The sequence below is a fragment of the Acinonyx jubatus genome, chromosome B1 (assembly GCF_027475565.1).
Source record: "Acinonyx jubatus isolate Ajub_Pintada_27869175 chromosome B1, VMU_Ajub_asm_v1.0, whole genome shotgun sequence".
Classification (NCBI taxonomy): Eukaryota; Metazoa; Chordata; class Mammalia; order Carnivora; family Felidae; genus Acinonyx; species Acinonyx jubatus.
Window position 1 is genome coordinate 78232312 of NC_069382.1, and position 26766 is coordinate 78259077.

The 26766-nt window shown below is 38.2% G+C and overlaps 1 protein-coding gene across 3 annotated transcripts in view; it reads left to right on the top strand.

The window, feature by feature from the left end:
• TTC29 (tetratricopeptide repeat domain 29) overlaps positions 1-26766 on the top strand; it is a 658543-nt gene that overhangs the window by 183845 nt on the left and 447932 nt on the right. The window lies entirely within an intron of this gene.

Consider the following 26766-nt stretch of genomic DNA (forward strand, 5'->3'; position numbering starts at 1 on the left):
ATATATATAATATATATTATCCATTGGTGTATATATATATATATATGTGTATATATATATATATACATATACACAAACATTACATCTTCTTTATCCATTCATCCATCATATGTGTGTACATAATTGTATATACATCCATATGTGTATACATCATAATTATATATATTATAAATATATATAGTTATGAATATGTGTGTATGTATATATATATACACATACATACACACACATATATATATACATATATGTATATCTTGGCTATTGTAACTTATGCTGCAGTGAACATGGGGTTGCATATATCTTTTCAAGTTAGTGTTTTCATTTTCTTCAGATAAATACCCAGAGTTGGAATTGCTAGATCATATGATGTTTCTCCTTTTAATTTTTTGAGGAACCTCTATACTGTTTTCCATAAAGGCTGCACCAATTTACATTTCCATCAGTAGTGCACGGGGTTCCTTTTCTTCATGTTCTCACCAACACTTGTTATCTCTTGTCTTTTTGATAATAGCCATTCTGATAGATGTGAGGTGATATCTCATTATGATTTTGATTTGCATTTCCCTGATGATGAGTGATGTTGAGCATCTTTTTATGTGTGTTCTGGACATCTGTATATTTTCTTTGGAAAAATATATTCATGTTCTTTGCCCATGTTTTAACTGGATTGATCTTGGAGGGGGGTCAAGGATAATGAAATGAGGACCATGTCTGCTGAGCAAAAGAGTATAGCACCCAGTATTGTGGCCTTTTCCCTTCTCAGCATGTGATGTGCTGCTGTGGCCTCTGTTCTTCCTGCCTGAATGGTCAACTTCTGGAATGGCTGGAGAATCTAGGGCCACAAAGATCATGCCCAAGACCAAGACCTGGAGCTGTGGCAAAGATGGTTCTTGCTTTGAAAATATGGATCACAGCAAACTCTCCAGCTATGAGCTTCTTGCCTGTTTTGATCTTAGTGCTTTACTCTATAATTATTATTTCAGAAATGTTGACTCTGTGAGCACACCAAGAATGACACAAAGTTCAGGCCCATTTTTCTTGACAAGCAACAAATCTCTGTGAGGATATTTAAATTTTGGTTGTTATTCTCTCCTCTGAATAGTAGGAGACTCCTCATTCCAGGTCACGCATGACCCAGCTGGTTAAGTTAAATGATTTCTAAAGAGCCTGTGCCACTGGAAAGCCCCTCAATCATGTTGAGCAAATGAACTTTCCTAGCTGGTGACACACAGCGGTACGTGAACAGATTAAATAAGCTGCATCCACAATTCAGCATTAAGGTGGTCTTACTAACCTATAGAAATAGAAGAATGTGATTTTTAAAAACTCAGATTTGTATAGGCTGGGTCTGGGCAGAATTAAGAAAGCGGTAACGTTTACCTTTTCTCTTTTGTGTGTTTTTCACTTGCTTTACCTAACTAAAATTTAAGGGTATATGTGCATATGTGTATGAATATATGTATGAGTCTGTGTTTGCAAGTGGGTCCCCGACTTCCAAAAATGGGAATAATTCAGCTTTTACCTTCACTATACCATTGGTTGAGCATTTTGAAGTCCTTAGTTAATAAGATGCCATGGGCAGTTTAATTTTGTGTAATAAATGTGTCTGTGTTTTTAGACATAGGTGTATCTTAGGTCATATCTTTTTAAGAATCCTCAATTCTGATATGTCATGGTTTATTTTAGTCTTCATTCAAAATTTCTACCGTAAATGGCAGTCAACACCACTTCTAGCCCTTTTTAAAAATAAAATATCTCAAGGGTGCCTAGATGGCTCAGTTAAGCATCTGACTCTTGATTTTGACTCAGGTCATGATCTTGTGGTTAGTGGGTTTGAACTGACAGTGTGGAGCCTGCTTTGGATCCTCTGTTTCCCTTTCTCTCCCCAAGTAATGGCTAAGGGGAAATATTAACCAGAGTGCAAGGATAAAGAAGAAATAACTCTGTTTATGTTGAACTCTCAGGAAGATCCATTGACTGATCTGGTGGTGACCATTATAACTAACAATCATGGAGGAGTGCCTGGGTGGCTCAGTTGGTTAAGCCTCCAAGTCTTGATTTTGGCTCAAGTCATGATCTCATAGTTTGTGGGATCGAGCTCTGCAGCTGGTTCTGCACTGACAGCACAAAGTCTGCTTTGGATCCTCTCTCTCCCTCTCTTTCTGCCCCTTGCCCACTCATGCTTCCTCACTCTCTCTGTCTCTCTCAAAATAAATAAACTTAAAAAAAGATAATTAAAAAAACAACTCACAATCATGGAGAAGAAGGAAACTCAGTCAAGAAAGCACAGTGCTTTCTTAAACTATAAGTAAACTTTAAATCTAGACAAATTATGATTAATTTTAACTTTTTTAATGTTTTTATTTATTTTTGGAACAGAGAGAGACAGAGCATGAGCAGGGGAGGGGCAGAGAGAGAGGGAGACACAGAATCCAAAGCAGGCTCCAGGCTCTGAGCTGTCAGCGCAGAGCCTGATGCAGGGCTTGACCTCACGGACTGTGAGATCATGACCTGAGCTAAAGTCAGACGCTTAACCGACTGAGCCACCCAGGCGCCCTGACAAATTATGATTAATTTTAAAATGTTGATAAAACTCATAGGCAAACTATAAGCAAATTATTCAAAAATTTCTCTATAATACCTGTATGTATCTACCTACCTATTTGTTTCTCTGTGATGACTATGATATAAATTGGCATTCCTCAAAGTTTATTCCATCTGCAAGATGCTCAGGGCAAAATAGTTCCGTAGTAATTAAGTTTGGGAATTGCTGCTTGCTTACTATATTTCTCTGCCATTGAAATATTCAAAAGATGGGGCACCTGGGTGGCTCAGTTGGTTACGCATCCGACTCTTAATTTCAGCTCAGGTCATGATCTTACAGTTAGTGGGTTCGAGCTGCGTCAGGCTCTAAGCTGACAGTATGGAGCCTACTTTGGATTCTCTCTCTGCCCCTCTCCTGCTTATGCTCTCTCTCTTTTAAAATAAATCAGTAAACCTAAAAAAAAAAAGGTTCAAAAGTCTCTGTTAGATAAAGAATTCTAAGAAGTTCTGCAGTAAGCAAAGCTATTAAACTTTATTCTGTCCAGTGTTCCCCAAACTTACTTGACTCCAACCACTCCTTTTTAAATAATACATGCTTTGCATTCTTCTTTTCGACAAATGCAAGAAAACAGACAAATCGGTTTATAATGGGGAGCTAAATTTTACCAAATTGACACACAAAAAGAAATTTTAAACATACATTTTAAAAAGAAGTCCTGACAGGTAAAAATTTATGGAATAGAATTTTTAAGTTATTAATTTCCTATATGTTTTTTATTATGTATTTTTGTGGTTAATCTGCAGGAATCTTTAACGAGTTTATATTTTTTTTACTGTGTATTAAAATAACAAATTGCTGGGGAGCCTGGGTGACCTCGGTTGAGTGTCTGACTTTGGCTCGGGTCATGATCTCACAGTTTGTGGGTTCAAGCCCTGCATTGGGCTCTGTGCTGACAGCTCAGAGTCTGGAGCCTGCTTCAGATTCTATGTCTCCCTCTCTCTCTGCCCCTCTCCCACTAGCATTCTGTCTCTCTCTGTCTCTCAAAAAATGAATAAACATTTAAAAATGAATAAATAAAAATAATAAATTGCTTTGCAGCATATAACACTAGGGGCAATATCCTTGCTATAAATAACAGAAAAAGATCTTCTTCCTGTCCCCCCCTCTCTCCAGCCAAAGAAAACTTCAGAACATTTGTTAGGAATGTATATAAAAAAATATTAAGTAATGGTAAACATATTTTTTGGTGTATATAAGAAAATTCCAATGTAATTAATTAGGGTTAGCAAAGAATGTAAGAGTGGTTTATTTATTTTATTAACATAATTCTTGGAAAAGGTTAATAATGATAAACCAGCTGATGATTGAAATAGATTTTGAAAATCCATGATAAAATGAAATTTCTGTTTCTGTATAAAACTATAGGTGATATAGGACTTGAATAATAATTCGTTTTTATAAGATAGTCCCCATCTAAAATAAATTGCCAACATTTTATTTAATTGTTAAAAACTATAGTCATTTCCTTTTTTCACCAAAAAATGGGATAAGGATGTCTATAATTATCACCAACAGCTACAGTTCAGAGCAATACAAGATCCGAGGAAGAAACAGGAGGTCTGTCAATAAAAAAGATAAGAAAGCACAAAATTATTATTATTTTTAGATAATATAAATTAATGTAGAAAATCAAAGAAAATAATTCAAAAAAAGTCCAATAGTTCAGATGATTGGTTGCTGTAGAATAAATGTGGGGAAAAAATCAATAGTTTTTTTCTAAATCCATAAATACTCTATTAGCTGAGAGTAAAGATCTCACTAAAATATCAACAACAAAAAGTAAGATGAATCATGTATGAAGAAAACTCTAAACATTTAATGAGTATTTTTCCTCCCATAAATGATTACTTGAACAAATGAAGACGCGATCTGTTCTTAAAGAGTAGACTCAAATATTCAAATAAGTATATCAGTTCTTCTTTGTTAAAGTATTAATGAATTCTAATTAAAAATCAAAGGGATGTTTTAATTTGGAAAATTTCTAACATTAATTTAGAAAACTAAACAAGTGAGGAAGAGCTAAATATTCAAAAATATTTTGAAGAAGAAAAAATGTCTGAAAGAATTTTACTGTATGAGTTATTAAAACTTCATTTGAATCCTTGATAATTAAATTCTATGATCTCAGAGGAGAATAGACAAGCAGACAAAAAGTAGATAAAAGATAGAAATAGCAGATAGGAAAAAAAAAAGAATCACAACAGGAGGAGCCAAGATGGCGGAACAGCATGGAAGCTTTTTGTGTGTCTCGCGTCCATGAAATACAGCCAGACCAACACTAAAGCATCCTACACACCTAGAAAACTGATTGGAAGATTAACACAACAGTCTGCACAACCTGAACCACAGAATTCAGCAGGTACACGACACAAAGAGCTGAACTTGGGGAGCAAGAAGCCCCGAAAGGTAGGGAACCCCTTTTGTGGGCGAAGAGAGGATGCAGACTGGGGAGTGGGGGAGCATATGGGAAAAGCACCCCTCCCCAAAAGCAGCTGAGAGAAAGTGGAAAATTGGAAACAGCCACAGGGACTAAACTAAAAAGGGAGAAAGGAGAAAGGAGAGGGTTTAAATTCCATTAAGACTGTAAACAAGGGGAGCGCAAATGCTGCAACTCTGCAGCTCGATACTTGGTGATGCTCTAGTGGGAAAGGTAAATCCCCAGGAACAGAGTGGGGTCCAGGAGGTTCTCAGGCCACAAGGGAAATAGCGGTTCCACTGCTGGAAGGACATTTGATAGAGACTGTTAAAGCCACCTGGTCCCAGCAGACCCCAGAAGGCAGCCACATTCGCTGGTGCTGGGGCAAGGTCGTTGAGGGTGAAGCCTGGTGCCAGATGTGTGTTGCAGTTTTCCATAATCCCTGAAATGCTGATGCTACACTGCTTGCAACCTTTTTTGGGGGCGGGCTGGCACTTGGCTGCAGTCTCGGGGCACCGGCAACAGCAGGGTACAGCAGGCATTCCTGGATGCAGCCCACATTCAGCCATTGCTCATTCAGCCATTGCTCGCTGAGACCCTCCCGCAGAGGGAGGAGTGGGTCAAAACTGCAGTCCTTCGGAAGGGGCTGGGGAAAACAGCCACATATGAGACAAAACTGCCTGGGGCCTGATCACAGAGAGCGGAAAAGTGGGGAGTGGACGAGAGCTGAAGACAGAGGACCGGTGTGCGGTTGCTGATCCGAGAGAACAAACTAGGTGGCTGGGTGGCGCCATTTTCACCGCTCCTGTGCATGCGCATACGCACCTACAAGCACCGCAACAATCCACCCCAGTAGGCTAGCAGCACCATCTAGTGGAGAGCGGAGCTATTACACCGAACCCCACCCGACTAGGCCAACTTTGCTCTTCAAGAACACAAACCTCACCGCCAGCTTAATTTATGGACTATAAAGAGCTACATGCACTGACCTCTAGGGGAAAATGAAGCAATTTCAGTCCTACTTCAATCTGTTAGCAGGTTCATCTGTTCAATTTTTTTTCTTTTTCCTTTTTCTCCTTTACAATTCTTTTCTTTTTCTTGAATAAAGAAAGAGAAAAAATTCATTTTTATTTTCAATTTTTATTTAAAATATCTGTCTTTAATTGTTGTTACTATATTTTTTACTTTTGTGTAGATTTTTCAAATTCTACTTTACTTCCATCATTTTATTTTAGTGTACTTCAGTGTACTCACTTTTTCAAATTTTCAAACAATTTCCTTTTTTCTTTCTTTTTCTTTTTTTCTCTTTTTCATTTCTTTTCTTGAATGCAGAAAGAGAAAAACTTCATTTTTAGTTTAAATCTCTTTTAAAATATTTTTATTTAATTTTTATTACTATATTTTCTGCTTTTATGTAAATTTTTTCAAGTTCTGTCTTACTGTCATCATTTTATTTTAGTCTACTTCAGTGTACTCACCTTTTCAAATTTTCAAATGCTTTTTTTCTTTTTTCTTTTTTATCTTTTTTCTCTTTTTAGTTTCTTTTTTCTCAAATACAGAAAATGAAAAAAATTCATATTTATTTTTAATTTTTATTAAAATATTTTTCTTTAATTTTTTCCTACTATATTCTTTACTTTTGTGTATATTTTTTCAAATTATATTTTATCCCCATCATCTCATTTTAGTCTAATTCAGTGTATTCATTTTGTCCAATTATCAAACAATTTCCTTTTTTTTCTCTAATCTCTCAAACCACTTTCAACACCCAGACCAAAACACACCTAGGATCTAGCATCATCTATTCGATTTGTGTGTGTCTGTGTGTTCTTAATTTTTAATTTTAATATTTTTTTAATTTTAATTTTTTTTAATTTCAATTTTTCTACCTCACTAATTCCTTTTCTCTCTTCAAAATGACAAAACGAAGGAATTCACCCCAAAAGAAAGAGCACGAAGAAATGACAGGGATTTAACCAACACAGATACAAGCAAGATGTCTGAACCAAAAGTTAGAATCGCGATAATAAAAATACTAGCTGGAGTCAAAAGTAGATTAGAATCCCTTTCTGCAGAGATAAAAGAAGTAAAAACTAGCCAGAATGAAATTAAAAATGCTATAACTGAGCTACAATCACAGGTGAATGCAGTGGCGGCAAGAATGGATGAGGCAGAACAGAGAATCAGCAATATAGAGGACAAACTTACAGAGAATAACGAAGCAGAAAAAAAAGGGAGATTAAGGCAAAAGGGCACGATTTAAGAATTAGAGAAATCAGTGACTCATTAAAAAGGAACAACATCAGAATCATAGGGGTCCCAGAGGAGGAAGAGAGAGAAATAGGGGTAGAAGGGTTATGTGAACAAATCATAGCGGAAAACTTTCCCAACCTGGAGAAAGACAAAGACATCACAATCCAGGAAGCACAGAGGACTCCCATTAGATTCAACAAAAACCAACCATAAACAAGTCAAATTCCCAAAATACTCAGGCAAGGAGAGAATCATGAAAGCAGCAAGGGAAAAAAAGTCCCTAACCTACAAGGGAAGACAGAACAGGTTTGCAGCAGACCTATCCACAGAAACTTGGCAGGCCAGAAAGGGGTGGCAGGATGTATTCAGTGTGCTGAATCAGAAAAATATGCAGCCAAGAATTTTTTATCCAGCAAAGCTGGATAGAAGGAGAAATAAAATAGAAGGAGAAATAAAAAGTTTCCCAAACAAAGACTAAAGGAGCTTGTGACCACTAAACCAGCCCTGCAAGAAATTTTAAGGGGGACTCTCTGAGGGGAGAAAAGATGAAAAAAAAATATGTATATATATGTATGTATGTATGTATATATATATATATATATATATATATATATATATATATATATATATACCAAAAGCAACAAAAGGTTAGAAAGGACCAGAGAATACCACCAGAAACTCCAACTCTACAAGCATCATAATGGCAATAAATTCATGTCTCTCAGTACTCACTCTAAGAACATCAATGGACTCAATGCTCCAATGAAAAGACATAGGGTAACAGAATGGATAAGAAAACAAGATCCATCTATATGCTGTTTACAAGAGACCCAGTTCAGACCTAAAGAAACCTACAGATTGAAAATAAGGGGATGGAGAACCATTTATCATGCTAATGGTCAACAAAAGAAAGCTGGAGGAGCCATACTTACATCAGACAATCTAGACTTTAAAGACTGTTTCAAGAGATGCAGAAGGGAATTATATCATAATCAAGGGGTCTATAGACCAAGAAGATCTAACAGTTGTAAACATTTATGTGCCAGATGTGGAGCAGCCAAATATATAAATCACAAACATAAAGAAACTCATTAATAGTAATACCATAATAGTAGGAGACTTCAACACCCCACTCACAGCAATGGACAGATCATCTAATCAAAAAACCAACAATGGCTTTGAATGACACATTGGACCAGATGGACTTAACAGATACATTCAGAACATTTCATCCTAAAGCAGCAGTATATACATTCTTCTCCAGTGCACATGGAACGTTCTCCAGAATAGACCATATACTGGGACACAAATCAGCCCTAAGTAAGTACAAAAAGATCGAGATCATACCATGCATATTTTCAGAACACGATGCTATGAAACTCGAAATCAACCACAAGAAAAAATTTGGAAAGGTAACAAATACTTGGAGACTGAAGAACATCCTACTAAAGAATGAATGGGCTAACCAAGCAGTTAAAGAGGAAATTAAAAAGTATATGGAAGTCAATGAAAATGACAGCACCACAACCCAAAACCTCTGGGAAGCTGCAAAGGCGGTCATAAGAGGAAAATATATAGCAATCCGGGCCTTCCTAAAGAAGGAAGAATGATCTCAGATACACAACCTAACCCTATGCCTTAAGGAGCTGGAAAATGAATAGCAAATAAAACCGTAAACCAGCAGAAGACAGGAAATAATAAAGATTAGAGCAGAAATTAATGCTATTGAAACCAAAAAAATAGTAGAACAGATCAATGAAACCAGAAGCTTGTTCTTTGAAAGAATTAACAAAATTGATAAACCACTAGCCAGTTTGATCAAGAAGAAAAAGGAAAGGACCCAAATAAGTAAAATCAAGAATGAAAGCGGAAAGATCACAACCAACACAACATAAATAAAAACAATAATAAGAGAGTATTATGAGCAATTATATGCCAATAAAATGGGCAATCTGGAAGAAATGGACAAATTCCTAGAAACATATACACTACCAAAACTGAAACAGGAAGAAATAGAAAATGTGAACAGACCCCATAACCAGTGAGGAAATCGAATTAGAAATCAAAAATCTGCCAAAAAAACAAGAGTCCAGGACCAGATGGCTTTCCAGGGGAATTCTACCAAACATTTAAGGAAGAGTTAACACCAATTTCTTGAAACTGTTCCAAAAAATAGAAATGGAAGGAAAACTTCCAAACTCTTTCTATGAAGTCAGCATTACCTTGATTCCAAAACCAGACAGAGACCCCACTAAAAAGGAGAACCATAGACCAATTTCCCTGATGAACATGGATGCAAAAATACTCAACAAGATATTAGACAACCGGATCCAACAATACATTAAAAAAATTGTTCATCAAGACCAAGTGGGATTTATACCTGGGTTGCAGGGCTGGTTCAATATCTACAAAACAATTAACGTGATTCATCACATCAATAAAAGAAAGGACAAGAACCATATGATCCTCTCAGTAGATGCAGAGAAAGCATTTGACAAAATACAGCATCCTTTCTTGATAAAAACCCTCAAGAAAGTAGGGATACAAGGAGCATACCTTGAGATCATAAAAGCCATATATGAATGACCCAGTGCTAATATCATCCTCAATGGGGAAAAGCTGAGAGCTTTCCCCCTAAGGTCAGGAACAAGACAGGGATGTCCACTCTCACCATGTTATTCAACATAGTATTGGAAGTCTTAGCCTCTGCAATCAGACAACACAAAGAACTAAAAGGCATCCAGATCAGCCAGGAGGAGGTCAAACTTTCACTCTTCGCAGATGACTTGATACTCCATATGAAAAACCCAAAATATTCCACCAAAAAACTTCTAGAACTGATTCATGAATTCAGCAAAGTTGCAGGATATAAAATCAATGCACAGAAATCGGTTGCATTACTATACACCAACAATGAAGTGACAGAGAATTCAAGGAATTGATCCCATTTACAGTTGCACCAAAAACCATAAAATACCTAGGAATAAATCTAACCAAAGAGGTAAAAAATCTACACATTGAAAACTATAGAAAGCTTATGGAAGAAATTGAAGAAGACACAAAAAAATGGAAAAAGATTCCATGCTCCTGGATGGGAAGAACAAATATTTTTAAAATGTCTATACTATCCAAAGCAATCTACATATTCAACACAATCCCTATCAAAGTAACACCAGCATTCTTCACAGAGCTAGAACAAAAAATCCTAAAATTTGTATGGAACCAGAAAAAACCCCAAATAGCCAAAGCAATCTTGAAAAAGAAAACCAAAACAGGAGGCATCACAATCCCAGACTTCAAGCTATACTACAAAGCTGTAATCATCAAGACAGGATGGTACTGGCACAAGAACAGACACACAGATCAATGGAATAGAATAGAGAACCAGAAATGGACCTACAAACGTATGACCAACTGATTTTTAACAAAGCAGGAAAGAATATCCAATGGAATAAAGACAGTCTCTTCAGCAAATGGTGCTGGGAAAACTGGATAGTGACATGCAGAAGAATGAACCTGGACCACTTTCTTACACCATACACAAAAATAAACTCAAAATGGGCGAAAGACCTCAATGTAAGACAGGAAGCCATCAAAATCCTTGAGGAGAAAGCAGGCAAAAACCTCTTTGACCTTGGCTGCAGCAACTTCTTACTCAGCCTGTCTCCAGAGGCAAGGGAACCAAAAGCAAAAATGAACTACTGGGACCTCATCAAAATAAAAAACTTCTGCACAGCAAAGGAAACAATCAGGAAAACTAAAGGCAACCCACAGAATGGGAGAAGATATTTGCAAATGGCTTATCAGATAAAGGGTTAGTGTCCAAAATCTACAAAGAACTTATCAAACTCAACACCCAAAAATCAAAGAATCCAGTGAAGAAATGGGCAAAAGACATGAATAGACACTTCTCCAAGGAAGACATCCAGATGGCCAACCGACACATGAAAAAATGCTCCACATCACTCATCATCAGGGAAATACAAATCAAAACCACAATGAGATACCACCTTACACCTGTCAGAATGGCTAACATTAACAACTCAGGCAACAACAGATGTTGGCGAGGATGTAGATAAAGAGATCTCTTTTGCATTGCTGGTGGGAATGCAAGCTGGTGCAGCCACTCTGAAAACAGTATGGAGGTTCCTCAAAAAACTAAAAATAGAACTACCCTACGACCCAGCAATTGCTCTACTAGGCATTTATCCAAGGGATACAGGTATGCTGTTTTGAAGGGGCACATGCACCCCCATGTTTATAGCAGCACTATCAACAATAGCCAAAGTATGGAAAGAGCCCAAATGTCCATCGATGGATGAATGGATAAAGATGTGGTATATATATATACAATGGAGTATTACTTGGCAATCCAAAAGAATGAAATCCTGCCATTTGCAACTACATGGATGGAACTGGAGGGTATTATGCTAAGTGAAATTAGTCAGAGAAAGACAAAAATTATATGATTTCACTCATATGAGGACTTTAAGAGACAAAAGAGATGAACATAAGGGAAGGGAAACAAAAATAATATAAAAACAGGGAGGGGGACAAAACAGAAGAGACTCATAAATACGGAGAATAAACTGAGGGTTGCTGGAGGGGTTGTGGGAGGGGAGATGGGCTAAATGGGTAAGGGGCATTAAGGAATCTACTCCTGAAATCATTGCTTCACTATATGCTCACTAATTTGGATGTAAATTTAAAAAAAATAAAAAAATAAAGTTAAAAAAAAAGAAATAGCAGATAGCAAATATGTCTGTTTTAAAAATTGTATATTACAGAAAAGCAGTGTTGTCATAGGAAGTAATTATGGTTAAAACAGGAAGCAATTAAGGTCAGATAAATGAAACTAAACAGTGTTTCAAAAGCTGTAAACATTACATAACCTTTATTCTCACATATATTGTAAATCTGCAAGAAGGGGATTTAATGTTCCACATTCACACACATTCATTTAATCATTAATTTTTATTTATTTATTTTTAAGCCAGAGCATTGTTGGAACTATTATTTCTTGAAAACATCCTTTGTAAAAGGCTGTCAAAGATAATCTAGAAACAGAAATATTTGCTAATTAAGAAAACTTCCTGGTCTTACAGTACATTCTATAAGTTTATCTCCTTACTGAGTGCTCCCTATTAACCTCTAAATATGTTTCTCCCAGTCTAAGATGACAGTCCTCTCTACATCTCACAGTTTCTGCTATTATCAAAATGCCCAACTTCCCGATTGTGCTATGACTTGATCACATTGGGAGATATTGTATAGTAGCATTTGCTATTTAGATCTTATTTTTTTTTATTCTTGTCTATACTCATCTAACAAATATAAATAGCATTGGAATGTAATTTCACATGAGATATTATTAACATATAGATAGAGTTTTTTTATTTTGAGAGAAACAGACAACGCTAGAGGGTGAAGGGCAGAGATTGAGGGGGAGAGAGAGAATCCCCGGCAGGCTCTGCACTGTCAGTACATAGCCGACGTGGGGCTGGCACTCGGGAAACTGTCAGATCATGACCTGAGCCAAAACCAAGAGTTGAATGCTTAACTGACTGAGCCACCCAGGCGCCCCAAGGTTAATTCATTCTAAATAGGTATCGTTTATTAGGATGGTGCCGAGAATAGCAGACAAAGCTGTGTTTTGGGATCCTCTAGCTCTGGATCCTTGCCTGTAGATTTCTAGAGATTATAAAATTAATATGAAGGTTTGGTCAGAATTATTTGTTCACTTATATGTTGTTATTTTTCAAATTTAATATAGCCTTCAAAAAAATACCAAAGACCAATGAAGTCAATTTTCTAATTTAGTGATGCAATATTAGGCTACTCTTAGTATAAGTAAAAAGTTTCTCCCTGACCCTGTCCACACCCCCACGTCCGTATATGTAGTTTTTTGACAACAGTAAATACCTTTTCTTCTCTGATACATCATCTGTGTTCACTGTTGAAATTTAATTCCTTACTGCCCTCTTACAACTCCTTTGCTCGCCCCCTTCCCTCCTTTCATCTCAACCCTATGGCCAAATCTTCACAGGTGGCTATTTTCTGACATGCAGTATTTCTTTGTACCATAAGCAGGGTCACTACTGAGGAGCACAGCTGTCCCTTTTCCTCAGTCCTCCCTGGGGCTGCCTCAGAGTCACACATCTTTGTGTGTGACTTATCTTCAAGCTGAATGCAGTGGTCTGAGAAATTTTCTCACACACCTTATGGATTTATAACTGTACTATACAGTGGAGTTTACTGCCTATACTGCAATTTGATTATCATATCCAATAAGTGTCAAACAGCTGACTAAATGGTTCTCATTAGCATAACTCGACCTTTCCACATTTGTGCAGAGCCTTACTCTATCTTTAAATGATGGAGTTAAGTCAGCAGTTCAATGGACTGGACATGAGTTTTATGTAAATTTAAAAGACTGATTCCAGCTCCTAGATAGTATACTTCCTCTAAAAGTCTTAAGCAACTTATAGTAACACTGGGGGGGAAGTCAATCTATCACGACACATTTCAAGTGTAGATCTAATCAAGAAATCAATTGTAGATGAGAGACGTTTTCCCCCATGGGAAATTTGTGCATTTGAATTTAGGGAAAAAAGTTTCAGAAGTAGGAGGCTATGTAATAGATATTCTTTTGGTAACAACACTATATTTCATCTGCCTTATACCAAATATTACAAAACATTTTCTAAACTTAAAAATAGGGTAATTTTGTTTTAAATTGTTCCTTTTCATAGACTATCACAGGCTACATAGTCCTTTATTATAAAAACTATATGCATACCTTAATTATGTTCTATTTTAGGATGTCAGAAAGTTTGTACATTTTGCATTGTAAATGAAAGAGTATTTTAGGGGACAATTCATTAAAAACAAATACATTTTCAATGATTAGATTGGTAAAAGTGTTAAAACGATATAAGTGGAATTATAGATTTTTATGAGTTAGCCAAAGGAAAAGCTCCAATGGAATGAGAGGCAAAATTTTGCATTTCTCCTTGCGCCTGATGTGGTGCTTCAAGGCAGACCACTTATGAGATTTCCTGTTTATTCCTGATACCCATGTGACAAGAGGTGTGCCTGATATTGGTGGCCTTAAATTATGCTTGCAGGGGTAAGAATACTGACAAGACCAGGAACTGTGGCATTATTAAATCATAAACCACACTCAGGGAGGAACACATATTCATTTTCATTTTGTAATGCAAGCAGAAAAGAACAAGAAAATTACTCCTGAATCCCACATACCTATTAATAGAAAAAGAATGTGTTGTTCAAGATCAGGAGAAAAAAAAAAAAAAGGTAAGATAGAAAACAGGACCAAATAAATTTCTGATGAGATTAGAAATTGATCAATACATGTAGTCATAAGTTAAAAAAAAAGGATCAAATACATTTCTGATGAGATTGGAAATTGGTCAACACATGTAGTCAGCATCTTTCACACAATAACCACCTTGGGTAAAGTTGAACTCATTAGTAAAACTAATAAATTATATAACACCTACAGTGTTATAGCCATTACTGAAATCTGTATTGTGCTTTGTATTGCAGAAATTTTAAATTTGGCATATTGTCATATATTTTTTTAAATGATGGACTTCTGAAAAATAAATTCAAGCAAAACATGCTACTAAAATCACTGCAGTTTTAGCATTCTTGGAAAAGGAAAAGCCTATAAATTTATATAGGTTAATATCAGAGAAAAATAATTTCTTTTCAGTCACATTTGGGAAGAGAAATTATCTTGTCCCTTACTATTCCAGGAGGAAATTCTAATTAAGCTGCTGTTGAATTTCAATATAGTTATTTTTCAGTGGAGTTTCATGCAGAAATAGGGCTAGAAATATACTAGTTTTAGGAAATGACTGGCCATATATTTTACAAAGGAAAAAACCTTCAGTGGAAAAAATGAAATTTATGCCTCATTCATTCTTTTTTTGAGCTATACAAAAGTAAATAATCAAATCAACAGCTTCACTTTTTGACTATGTTTATTATTTAAACACATTCATGATATCATAAAGAAAAGGTAAAATATGGAAATTAGTAGTGCATCTGTGGCTAAATAGTGAATGTTTTAAGATGACAAGAATAAATACACAAATGTGAAATGTTGATATGGGGTTTAACGTGAAATGTACTAGAATAAAACTACATAGAAAAAACCTGTATGCAAAGTGATGGTACACACACACAGAACACATTTCTTTTTTTTTTTTTAATGTTTTTAAATTTATTTTTGAGAGAGAGAGCATGAGCGGGGAAGGGGCAGAGAGAGAGGGGGACAGAGGATCTGAAGTGGCTCTGCACTGACAGCAGAGGCTTGAACTCACGAATCGTGATCATGACCTGACCTGAAGTCGGGCACTCAACCAACTGAGCCACCCAGGCATTCCAAACACATAGGACACTTCTAAACAAAGTCTGACACTTAGTAAACCCAATGAAAAAAAAAAAGAGTCTTATTTAAAGTTAATATTTTGTAAATTGATTTTCTAATTTCATTAAAAATAATAAAAAGGCCATCCATATTCTCCATCAACATCCAACAACGTGCATAAAAAAATGAGAGAATTGAAAAAAACAGCATTTGCTAGGCAATAACTATAGTTCAAAGAGCTGGCTCCATCATGGCTAAACTCAGACTTTCCTTAAAACCATGGTGATTACAAAGTGAGAAGCTGGAATTTGGCATGATTTTTTTTATTAATTATGAAGCAATTGCTACACACCTGCAGTTCTCAAAACCTTTTCAGGTTGTAGTCTTCAAAATGGTAGCATGCTCATGGGAGATAGATATCCAATAAAGTTAACCCTTCCTCAGATTTATTGAAAAGACTAATTCTACATCTTATGAGATATAAATGAGCTCACTGAATTTTATTTACCTCAGATAAATTAGTAATTCATATAAATGATAAACTAGAGAGTTATAAGCATTATGATTAAAAAATTGTAGGTTACAAGTCTGTAGATATCTCAAAATCTTTCACTGTCTATGTTAAAAGCATTTCAGCACTTCTCTTCCTTCTCTGAAGAATTCAGTCCTAAATCCCTTAGATGGAGCAAAGCAGGCATCCTGGGTATATGTATATCAGGGAGTGGTGGTAGTGGCCGAGAGCCCAAGCAGGGTATAGATGGTCCACCCAAGCATGTTGGGTGTCAGAGCCCTAGCAGGGTGAAGATGGCCTCCTTGTAAAGGGAAGGGGAGGCTTAGATAGGGAGTCAGACCCTGATTAGAGTAAGGAGGGCATCCATGCAAGGGAATGGCAAGCTGGCATAGTGCCAAAACTCAAGCAGGGTGAGGTGTGAGTCCATGAGGAGGAGTGGCTCAGTTTGGGGAGTTGGAGCCCCAGTTGGATAAGAAAATCATCTCCAAGGGATGCCCTCCTGGTGTGGGATGGCAGAGCTCAAGCAGGGGAGGAAAATGTCCATGTAGGGGATGGTCTGCTGTGGAGTATTGGAGGCAAGGGGACACAGTCAGGGGTACCAGAGCCTATGTAAGTTGAGGGCATTCCTACAGAGGAGCAATGGGAGGTGTTAGAGATCAAGTGGGGTGAGTAGCCATCCATGTGAAAGTACAGCTTGGAATATGGAATGAGAGCTGTTGCTCAGGGAAGAGGCAGTCACACAGGGGAAGAGTGATGGCAGTGGGATTGATCAAGTAAATGTATTAAAAGTAATTAGAGACAGCTTTCTCACTTTTGAAAAGGAAGTTACAAATACAAAAAGAAAATGAGAATCAACCCTGTTGTGTTGGATTGGATGTGGAAATATCCATATGAACTCATGGTCTAGATAGAAAAGGATGGATGGATGATGATAGATAGATAGACAGCTAATTAAAGGTATAAATGTATGGTTATGGAAGTGACTTAGATATGTACCTGCATTCATATATTTCCTAGCTCTTTGTATGGATAGGGGTTTGTGTTTGAATACTATTTTCCATGCAAAGGAATGAGGGCTCCTTGGAGAAATGGGTGATCCAGGGATAGGGCAGGGAAAATACAAAACAAGTTATCTTGTGCCAGAAAAGAAACCGCAGAAGTGTTAGGAGGTTGTTGGAGACCTGTCAAAAGGAAATGGAAGCTTCCATTTAGGACTTGAATGGTCTTCTGGCCAAATTTGGGACAATTTGAGCCTATGAATAATGATAGTAATCGATTAAAATCCATTGAATAAAATGGGAAACCCACTTAGATATAAATAAAATCATGAATAAATTGAAAATTTGGAAAGGATCAGCATATTTATACAGTTTCAAGGTATCCACCTGCAAAATAATGACTAATTTCTAAAGGGTAGGAAGGAACTTTACAGTGGAGAAACCTTGTAGATACTGTATCACCCTAGAGACCAACACAAATATCATCAGTAATGAGACAAATAGAAATTGCTTGCCATCTTCTCAGAATTCACTGAGAAGAACATGCTGTCACTTCTGAAATATTCTTGCCAGAAATGCATATTCCAAATCTAATTAAGAGGAAACGTCAACAAAATCAAATTGAGGGACATACTCCAAAGTAACTGGTCTGTAATTTTCTAAAATGTCAGAACAGTATGATAACTACATGTGTGATTCTGGACAGGATATAACAGATATTGTTGGGGAAATGTGCAAAACTTAACTAGAGTCTGAATTAGGTGGTAGCATCAGTGTTCAGTATCACAAATTTCTTGATTTGATAGATGTATTGTGGTTATAGAGGAGAATGTTCTTGTTTGTAGCAAACATACAGTAAGGAATCCATCAGTAATTGGGCATCTATTCAGCAATGGTTAAGAAAAATAAAATGTTCTGAGTACAGATATCCAGCTTTCCTGTAAGTTTGCCACCAATTGTAAAATATATAGAATTTTTTTTAAATTGAGGAGAGGTGACGGGGCACCTGGGGTGGCTCAGTCGATTAAGTGTCTGAGCTCAGCTCAGGTCATGATTTCATGGTCCCAGAGTTCCAGCCCCATGTTGGGCTCTGTGCTGACAGCTCAGAGCCTGGAGCCTGCTTTGGATTCTGTATGTCCCTTTCTCCCTGCCTCTACCCTGCTCACTCTCTGTTTCTCTCTCTCTCAAAAATAAACATCAAACAATTTTTTTTTTAATTGAAGAGAAGTCAGAGTCCCCCGCCAGCCCCCAGAGGCTGCAGCTGTTCCTCTGGTGTTACCTCCAGGACCTACCGTCCCCATCAGCAGCCTCTCCACAGGGAGTTGAGGGGCTTCTTTCTAGGAGTGAGCCTCTCTCTTCAGTCTTGGCTCTTAAAGACACTTAGAGGAAGCCCAAAGAGGAATGAGTTTCTTTATCCCTCAGAGACTATCATTTGGCCGTATTGAAGCCTTCACAGACAGTTGCAGCCCCTTCTTGCCCTTCCTAATGATGAGGTTTTGGGGATGATTGTGGGGTTCGTGGGGTCCGGTGCAAAAAGGTGATTTTATTGAAGCACTGGGACAGGACCCGTGGGCAGGAAGAGCTGCCCCGGGACCATGAGGAGAGACTGGTTATATACTATGGAGTTGGGGGAGGTAAAGCCCAGGGGAAGTTTCCAGTGAGGTTTTCATATGCTAAAGAAGACTCACAGGAGACTGGAGGCCTAGCTATTGTCAAGTGAAGGTCGTTTCTCCGTCTAGCAAAGCATTAAAGTTAAAACAATAAGGAGTTCCTGGAGAAACATTTTACTCTGCCTGCCTCAAGCATTTGTCAATGGGCTACAGGGTATAAGGAAATTTAGTTCTATCTGCCATTTCCTTCTGCCTTTGTTTCCCACATCACTATGGAGGGGTGATGGACACTTAGATCCTGCACGACTGTGATCTCTATCAGCTAACCATTTGTTGTCCCTCATTTCTTTGTTCTTGGCAGCCAGGAGTGCAAGAGGAATATCACACATATCCACCTGGGGGTGGGGGTGTTTGTGGTGGTCAGCTTGCCTTATGTTCCCTTGTCACTAAGAGAAGAGGCTTGGGGATCAAATAATTCTTTGTCTAGTCCGCTCACCTTGACTGGGATCCCTAGTAAGCAAGACTGAATAAAGTGTGTTACTTTCTGACAGGTCTCTAGAGTGATACAGTATCTATCTCTCTAGGCAGCCTAAGGTATCTACAACTGCAAGGAGAAAACGGATTAATTCTTTGAAAATCCTGAGGCCAGCTGAACCCAACATGCTTCAGTATCTCAGATGTCCTTGATCAACACCGAAGAAATAGGACCCTTCACTTATTTTTTTTTCTCATGCCCTTCTTCCTTGAGTCTGTCTCAAACTATTTCCCATTATCCCAGACTTTTGTAAGAGCCTCTTCTGCAGTTACCCAACACCATTACCTCCTCAGCCCATCTCTGTTGGTTCTGTCCTGGCACTGATACTTGGATGATCCTGAGGAAATTACTTCCCCTGAAGCTTTCTCAAGTAGTTGGGTTGTTTGTCCATACCTCACTTTCTTCAGGGTAGAAAATGGGTCCAGTATTCCCCTCTTTGGCTTCTTCCAAATTGCTACTCATCTACACTCACATAAAAACCACTGCCCCCAAAAGCATTTAATGAAACACAGCATCCATTTTTGATAAAAACCCTCAACAATGTAGGGATAGATGGAATATACCTCAACATCATAAAGACCATATACAATACGATCCTTAATGGGGAAAAACTGAGAGCCTTTCCCCTAGGGTCAGAAACAAGACAAGGGTGTCCACTCTCACCATTACTATTTAGCATAGTGCTGAAAGTCTTAGCCTGAGCAATCAGACAACAAAAAGAAAAAAAGGGCACACAAATCAGCAAGGAAGAAGTAAGACTTTCACTATTTGCACATGACATGATACTCTATATAGAAAACCCTAAAGACTCTACCAAAAAATTGCTAGAACTAATAAATGAATTCAACAATATTGCAGGATATAAAATCAGTGTGCAAAAATCTGTTGCCTTTCTATCCACCAATAATGAAGCAGCAGAAAAAGAAATCAAGGCATCGATCCCATTTGCAATTGCACCAAAAACACTAAGATATCTAGGAATAAACCTAAACAAAGAGGTAAAAGATCTGTACTCTGAAAACTATAGAAGACTTAAGAAGGAAATTGAAGTGTTACGGAACCAGGCTGGAACACTGGCAGAAAAACCAAGTGGCACTCGGTGATCTTGGTGGATTGGAGATTGATTTTACACTGTCGGGCTCAGAGGAGACTTTCTCCAAAGGTCTGAACCCAGAATGCAAGTGGGGAGGGTAATTTGTAGCTGACAGTCTGCATATCTGTGGGGGTTTTCACCTGCACAGCAAACAAAGGAAGAAGAAACTGGAGGAGGGGTCTCCAAGCTAGAGACCAACCTTTGTTTTAGTCCAATCAGCCATCTTTGGTGTACTTTATCCACTTCTGCAACAGAAGACACAGAAAAATGGAAAAGCATTCCATGCTCATAGATTGGAAGAGCCAACATTGTTAAAATGTCTATACTACCCAAAGCAATCTACACATTTAATGAATCCCTATCAAAATATGACTAGCATTTTTTGCAGAGCTGGAACAAACAATCCTAAAATTTGTATGGAACCACAAAAGACTCCGTATAGTCAAAGCAATCCTGAAAAAGAAAAATTAGACTAGAGGCATCATGATTCTGGATTTTCAAGCTATACTAAAAAGCTGTAGTCATCAATAGAGTATGGTACTGGCAAGAAAAAAAAAAAACAGACATGTAAATCAATGGAACAGAATGGAAAACCCAGAAATGGACCCACAACTCTATGTTAAACTAATCTTTGACAAAGCAGGAAAGAATATCCGATGGAAAAAGATAGTCTCTTCAACAAATGGTGTTGGGAAAACTGGACAGCAACATGCAGAAGAATGAAACTGAACCACTGTCTTACACCATACACAAAAATAAGTTCAAAATGGAGGAAAGACCTAAATGAGAGACAGGAAACCATCAAGATCCTAGAGGAGAACCCAGGCAGCAACCTCTTTGACCTTAGCTGGAGCAACTTCTTACCAGACACATTGCCAAAGGCAGGGGAAACAAAAGCAAACTTGAACTGTTGGGACTTCATCAAGATAAAAAACTTCTGCACAACAAAGGAAACAATCAACAAAACTAAAAAGCAGCCTACTGAATGAGAGAAGATATTTGCAAATGACATATCTGATAAAGAGTATCCAAAACCTATAAAGAACTTTTCAAACCCATCACCCAAAAAAACAACCCATTTAAGAAATGGACAGAAGACATGAATAGAAACTTCCAAAGAAGACATACGGATGGCTAACAGATGCATAAAAAGATGCTCAACATCACTCATCATCAGGGAAATACAAATCAAAATCATGATGAGATACCACCTCACACCTGTCAGAATGGCTAAAATTAACAGCACAAGAAACAGGTATTGGCAAGGATGAGGAGAAAGAGAAACCATCTTGCACTGTTGGTGGGAATGCAAACTCGTGCAACCACTCTGGAGAACAGTATGCAGGTTCCTCAAAAAACTAAAAATAGAACTACCCATTACCATCCAGTAATTGTGCCATTAGGTATTTACCCAAAGGATATAAAAATTCAGCTAAAGATGCACTCCAATGTTTACAGCAGCATTATCAGCAATAGCCAAACTATTAAGAGGGCCCAAATGTCCATCGAGTGATGAATGGATAAAGAAGATGTGGTATGTATGTGAATATACATATATACACATATACACATACATACAATGGAATATTACACAGCCATCACAAAGAATGAAATCTTGCCACTTGCAACAACATGGATGGAGCTAGAATGTATTATGCTAAGCAAAAGAAGTCAATTGGAGAAAGACAAATGCCATATGATTTCACTTATATGTGGAATTTAAGAAAGAAAACAGATGAACATATGGGAAGAGGGTAGAGAAGGAGGGGAGACAAACAGAAGAGACAAGATCTTAACTATAGAGATCAAACTGAGGGTTGATGGAGGGCGGTGGGTGGGGGATGGGCTAGATGGGTGATGGGTATTAAAGGAGGGCACTTGTGATAAGCACTGGGTGTTGTATGGAAATGATGATTCACTGAATACTACTTCTGAAACCAATATTGTACTGTGTGTTAACTAACTAAAATTTACATTAAAAAACACCAGTGCCCCCTTTGGGTCTCAGATCATCTGGCTATGTCTTCTTAATTCCTCTTTACTGATTTACCTGCCAATGTAATTATGCCCTTGTTTACTCAAGACATTAGCAACCACTACTAGTTTGTCTTCCCGCCCTGAGTTGTACCACTCTTGCATGTCTGTGTGGGTGATGCACAACACCTTGCCTCTCAAGCAGCCTCAACTCCAGTGACTTCTCCTCCATGCCTCTTTAAGCTGCTCATTCTCAACTTTACCACTGGGTCTTGTCATCCCCTGGAACTTCTTTCCCACCTCTGAATATTTAAATTCACCAATGCCACTCTTACACTTCAGCTTCCTCTTGTAAATAATGTCTCTCATACATACTGACTCCCTCCACCCTTGACCTTTTACTCACAGAGATATTTAGTTTCTTGCCCTGTGGATTATATCCATTGGTTTTCCCCATCCTAATTGCATTCCGTTCCAGATTTGCCTCCATGCTTTATTCCTTTGGGCCGTGTTTTGTTAGTATCCTCACTTGTGTGCCCTTTTATTCTTCCTCCATACCCACCTAGGAAAACCATAAAGCTAAGGCATTCCTACTGTCTACTCACTAGACATGTATACCTGGGCTGGTGAGCTCTGCTGTAGTATTCACACTTTTGTCCATATTCGTGCTACGAGAAATATATGGTTTCTTTTTGTAATTAAAACATTTTTAATGTGTATTTATTTTTGAGAGAGACAGAGAGACAGAGCGTGAGTGGGGGAGGGGCAGAGAGAAGGGGAGATACAGAATCCGAGGCAGGCTCCAGGGTCTGAGCTAGTCAGCACAGAGCCCGATGCAGGGCTCGAACTCACAGACCGTGAGATCATGACCGAAGCCAGATGCTCAACTGACTGAGCCACTCAGGCACCCCTATTTCTTTTTTTAGTTTAAAGTTTATTTATTTATTTTGAGAGAGAGTAAGACAGGCAGAGAGTGTGGAGGGCTCTATTCCGTGAACTGTGAGGTCATGACCTAGGCCCAAATCAAGAGTTGAATACTCAACTGACTAAGCTACCCAGATGCCCCAGAAATGTATGGTTTTGATCTCCAACATTTAACATTACCTGGAGACACTTCTGTGTGCATTCAGTTATCTCTCATTGCCATTTTCCAATGTGGCTATTTCAGATTCCCCACTCTTCTCAAACTCTTTACCCCACCTCTTCTATAACTTGTGGCAATGAATCTTGCCAACATGTCTTAGAGAAAACAGAAGCAAGAGAAGAATTTTCTCAGTTCCTTCTAGCAGATTTAAAAGTTGATCTGCATCATTGTAGATGTATCCACCGTTTCTCTTTCCTCCTGTTCCAGTGGAAGATGTGTCTTATCCTCAAGACTGTTTCCTCAGTATGAGCTCTGTATCACATCCCTTACGTCCTCAAGGACTGTTTTACTGATGTCTCCTCTCTTCTGTATCTTCAGTCTTCTACATAGATTTAACATCAATATTTAGCATGTTCAGTTTTCTTCCTTCCTGCCAAAGAGTCCCTCCCTTGGTCTGTGACACTGCTGCTCGGATCACCTTCAACTTATATGTGGGTTACTATAATTTTCCTATGATTTACTTTTTAATCATAGCCAGTGTTCTAAAACAAATCTATTTTCATGTTCCCCTGTTTAAAAACCTCCTAAGCCTCTCACTTCTCTCAGGATAAAATTCAATATATTTAGTAGGGCTTATGAGGTCCTTTACAACTTCTCTCTTGCTTTTATCTTTGGAAACCTGAGCACCAGTTCCATCTTCTACCTCCATCACATCTCCACACCCAACCCCCATCAGTATACATAGTCTCCCATCAGTATACATAGTCACACACTTGTAATTTCTGGAATGCATCTCTCATCTCTGGGGTTTTGAACATACGTCTAAGTCCTGATTAGAACATTCTTCTCTCTGGGGTGCTTGGGTGGCTCAGTCTGTTAAGCGTCACACTTCGGCTCAGGTCATAATCTCATGTGAGTTCAAGTCCCGCGTCGGGCTCTGTGCTGACAGCTCAGAGCCTGGAGCTGCTTCAGATTCTGTGTTTCCCTCTCTCTCTGCCTCTCCCCTGCTTGTGCATGCCCTCTCTCTCTCAAAACTAAATAAATTTGAAAAAAAGAACATTCTTCTCTGTGTTCTTGGATAAATTCTTCTCATCCTTTGTGTTTCAGCTTTGATGTTGTTTCCCTTGAAAAACTTTCCTGACACCCCAAGACTTTGTCCAGTAATGTTCCCTCATGGTTCCTAGTAGTTATCCTCTGTCATAGCCCTTAGCACCCTCTTGAGACTCCCTGTTTACTTGCACTCATTAGGACATCGATGCCTCAGGGCAGGGTCAGTTGTGTCTTTCTTGTCTTTCTCTTCCTATTGCTTAGTTCAGTAGCTTGCACAAATAGATGTACTCAGGAAACAATAAATGAAACAATGAATGAATGAATGAATGGATCCATGTGATAACAGGATTATATAATGCTGGCAAAGAAATAAAAAAAATTAAATTTGAAAAAAGTTAACATACATTCAGGAAGCCAATTCAAAATGCAGCTAAAATGCACCCAAATTGATTGTTAGGGGCTATCTATTTAATATAGTAATACTGGTGATTAAGGGAAACCATCTCATTTGAGGGTGGGGGAGGGTGTTGTGGAGATAATGAGGATGGAGAATTGAAAGAGGACATTGCTTAGATAGTATTTTAAAACCGTATTTGGAAGTTCCTCTCCTTGTCTTTAGAAATTAAAACATCTGGGGCCCCTGGGTGGCTCAGTCGGTTAAGCCTCTGACTTTGGCTTGGGTCGTGATCTCATGGTTTGTGAGTTTGAGGCCTGCATCGGGCTCTGTGCGGACAGCTCAGAGCCTGGAGCCTGCTTCAGATTCTGTCTGTCTGTCTGTCTGTCTGTCTCTGCCCTTGTGCTCTGTCTCTCTCGCTCTCTCAAAAACAAAGTGTAAAAAAAAAATTAAAAAAACATTAAAACACCTGTTCAGGGCCTCCTGGGTGGCTCAGTCGGTTGAGCTTCTGACTTCGGCTCAGGTCATGATCTCAATTTGTGAGTTCAGGCCAGGCGTCAGGCTCTATGCTGACAGCTCAGAGCCTGGAGCCTGCTTCAGATTCTGTGTCTTCCTCTCTCCTTGCCTCTCCCCTGCTTGCTCTCTCTCTCTCTCTGTGTCTCTCAAAAATAAAATAAAAACATTAAAAACAAAAAATTAAAAAAAAACTCCACCTGTTTAGAAAAGGGATAAAGTAAGTTCTAGTTTAACAGCATTCATTGCACTGTGATAGCGTGATAAGTGTGAAGGAAAAGAAGTGTTTACTCGCTTTTCAAAAAGGACTTAGGTCCTTAGCATGCTCACATTTCTCCTGTCCCGCCAGACAGTCCCTCCCTTGACATGACACCACTGCTCCACTGTCCCGTCACCGTCTACTTATAGTCCACACTTTCCTGAGATCGGTTTTTAAGATATGTAACTTCTTTATCTTTATGTCCAAGTACTTTGTATGTTTGGACAAGTACTTGTCAAACCAACAAATGAGAGTAATAGCCTCTTTGATCCAGGTCTGTAATTTTTCATGTTATTCTTCATAAGGAATTGCAATCCTTATCGTATACTTTCTCTCCTGAGATTTTAGAAAGATCTAGATGCTTATCGTTATCACCTTGTATTTTTGTACATTGCTATTGTATGGTCAATGGTAATACGGCGTTTTTATGAGGAACTCTGGTGGGTACTAATATTATCAGATTCAGGTTCTACTTTGCCTATGTGGGAGCATGAATTTCAGAAAATGGTGCCTCCTGTAAGCTCTGTTATTACCATTGCTTTCTTTTTTTTTTTTTTTAATATTTTTTTAACGTTTATTTTTGAGACAGAGAGAGACAGAGCATGAATGGGGGAGGGTCAGAGAGAGGGAGACACAGAATCTGAAACAGGCTCCAGGCTCTGAGCTGTCAGCACAGAGCCCGACGCGGGGCTCAAACTCATGGACCGCGAGATCATGACCTGAGCCGAAGTCGGCCGCTTAACCGACTGAGCCACCCAGGCGCCCCTGTTATTACCATTTCTAAATGTTTTTATTAAAATGTATTTGACATGTAGCATTGTGTAAGTTTAAGGTATACAACATGTGGATTTGACACATTTATATATTATAATATGATTGCCCTCATAGCATTAATCAACGCCTCTCTCCCCTCCCCTATCATTTCCTTTTTGTGGTGGGAATAATTAAGATCTCTTAGCGAGTTCAATGATTATACTACGCTATTGCCATCTGTATTCCCCCTGCTTTGCATTAGATCTCCAGGGTTTGTTTGTGTACTAGTTGCAAGTCTGTGCCCTTAAATAGCATCTCTC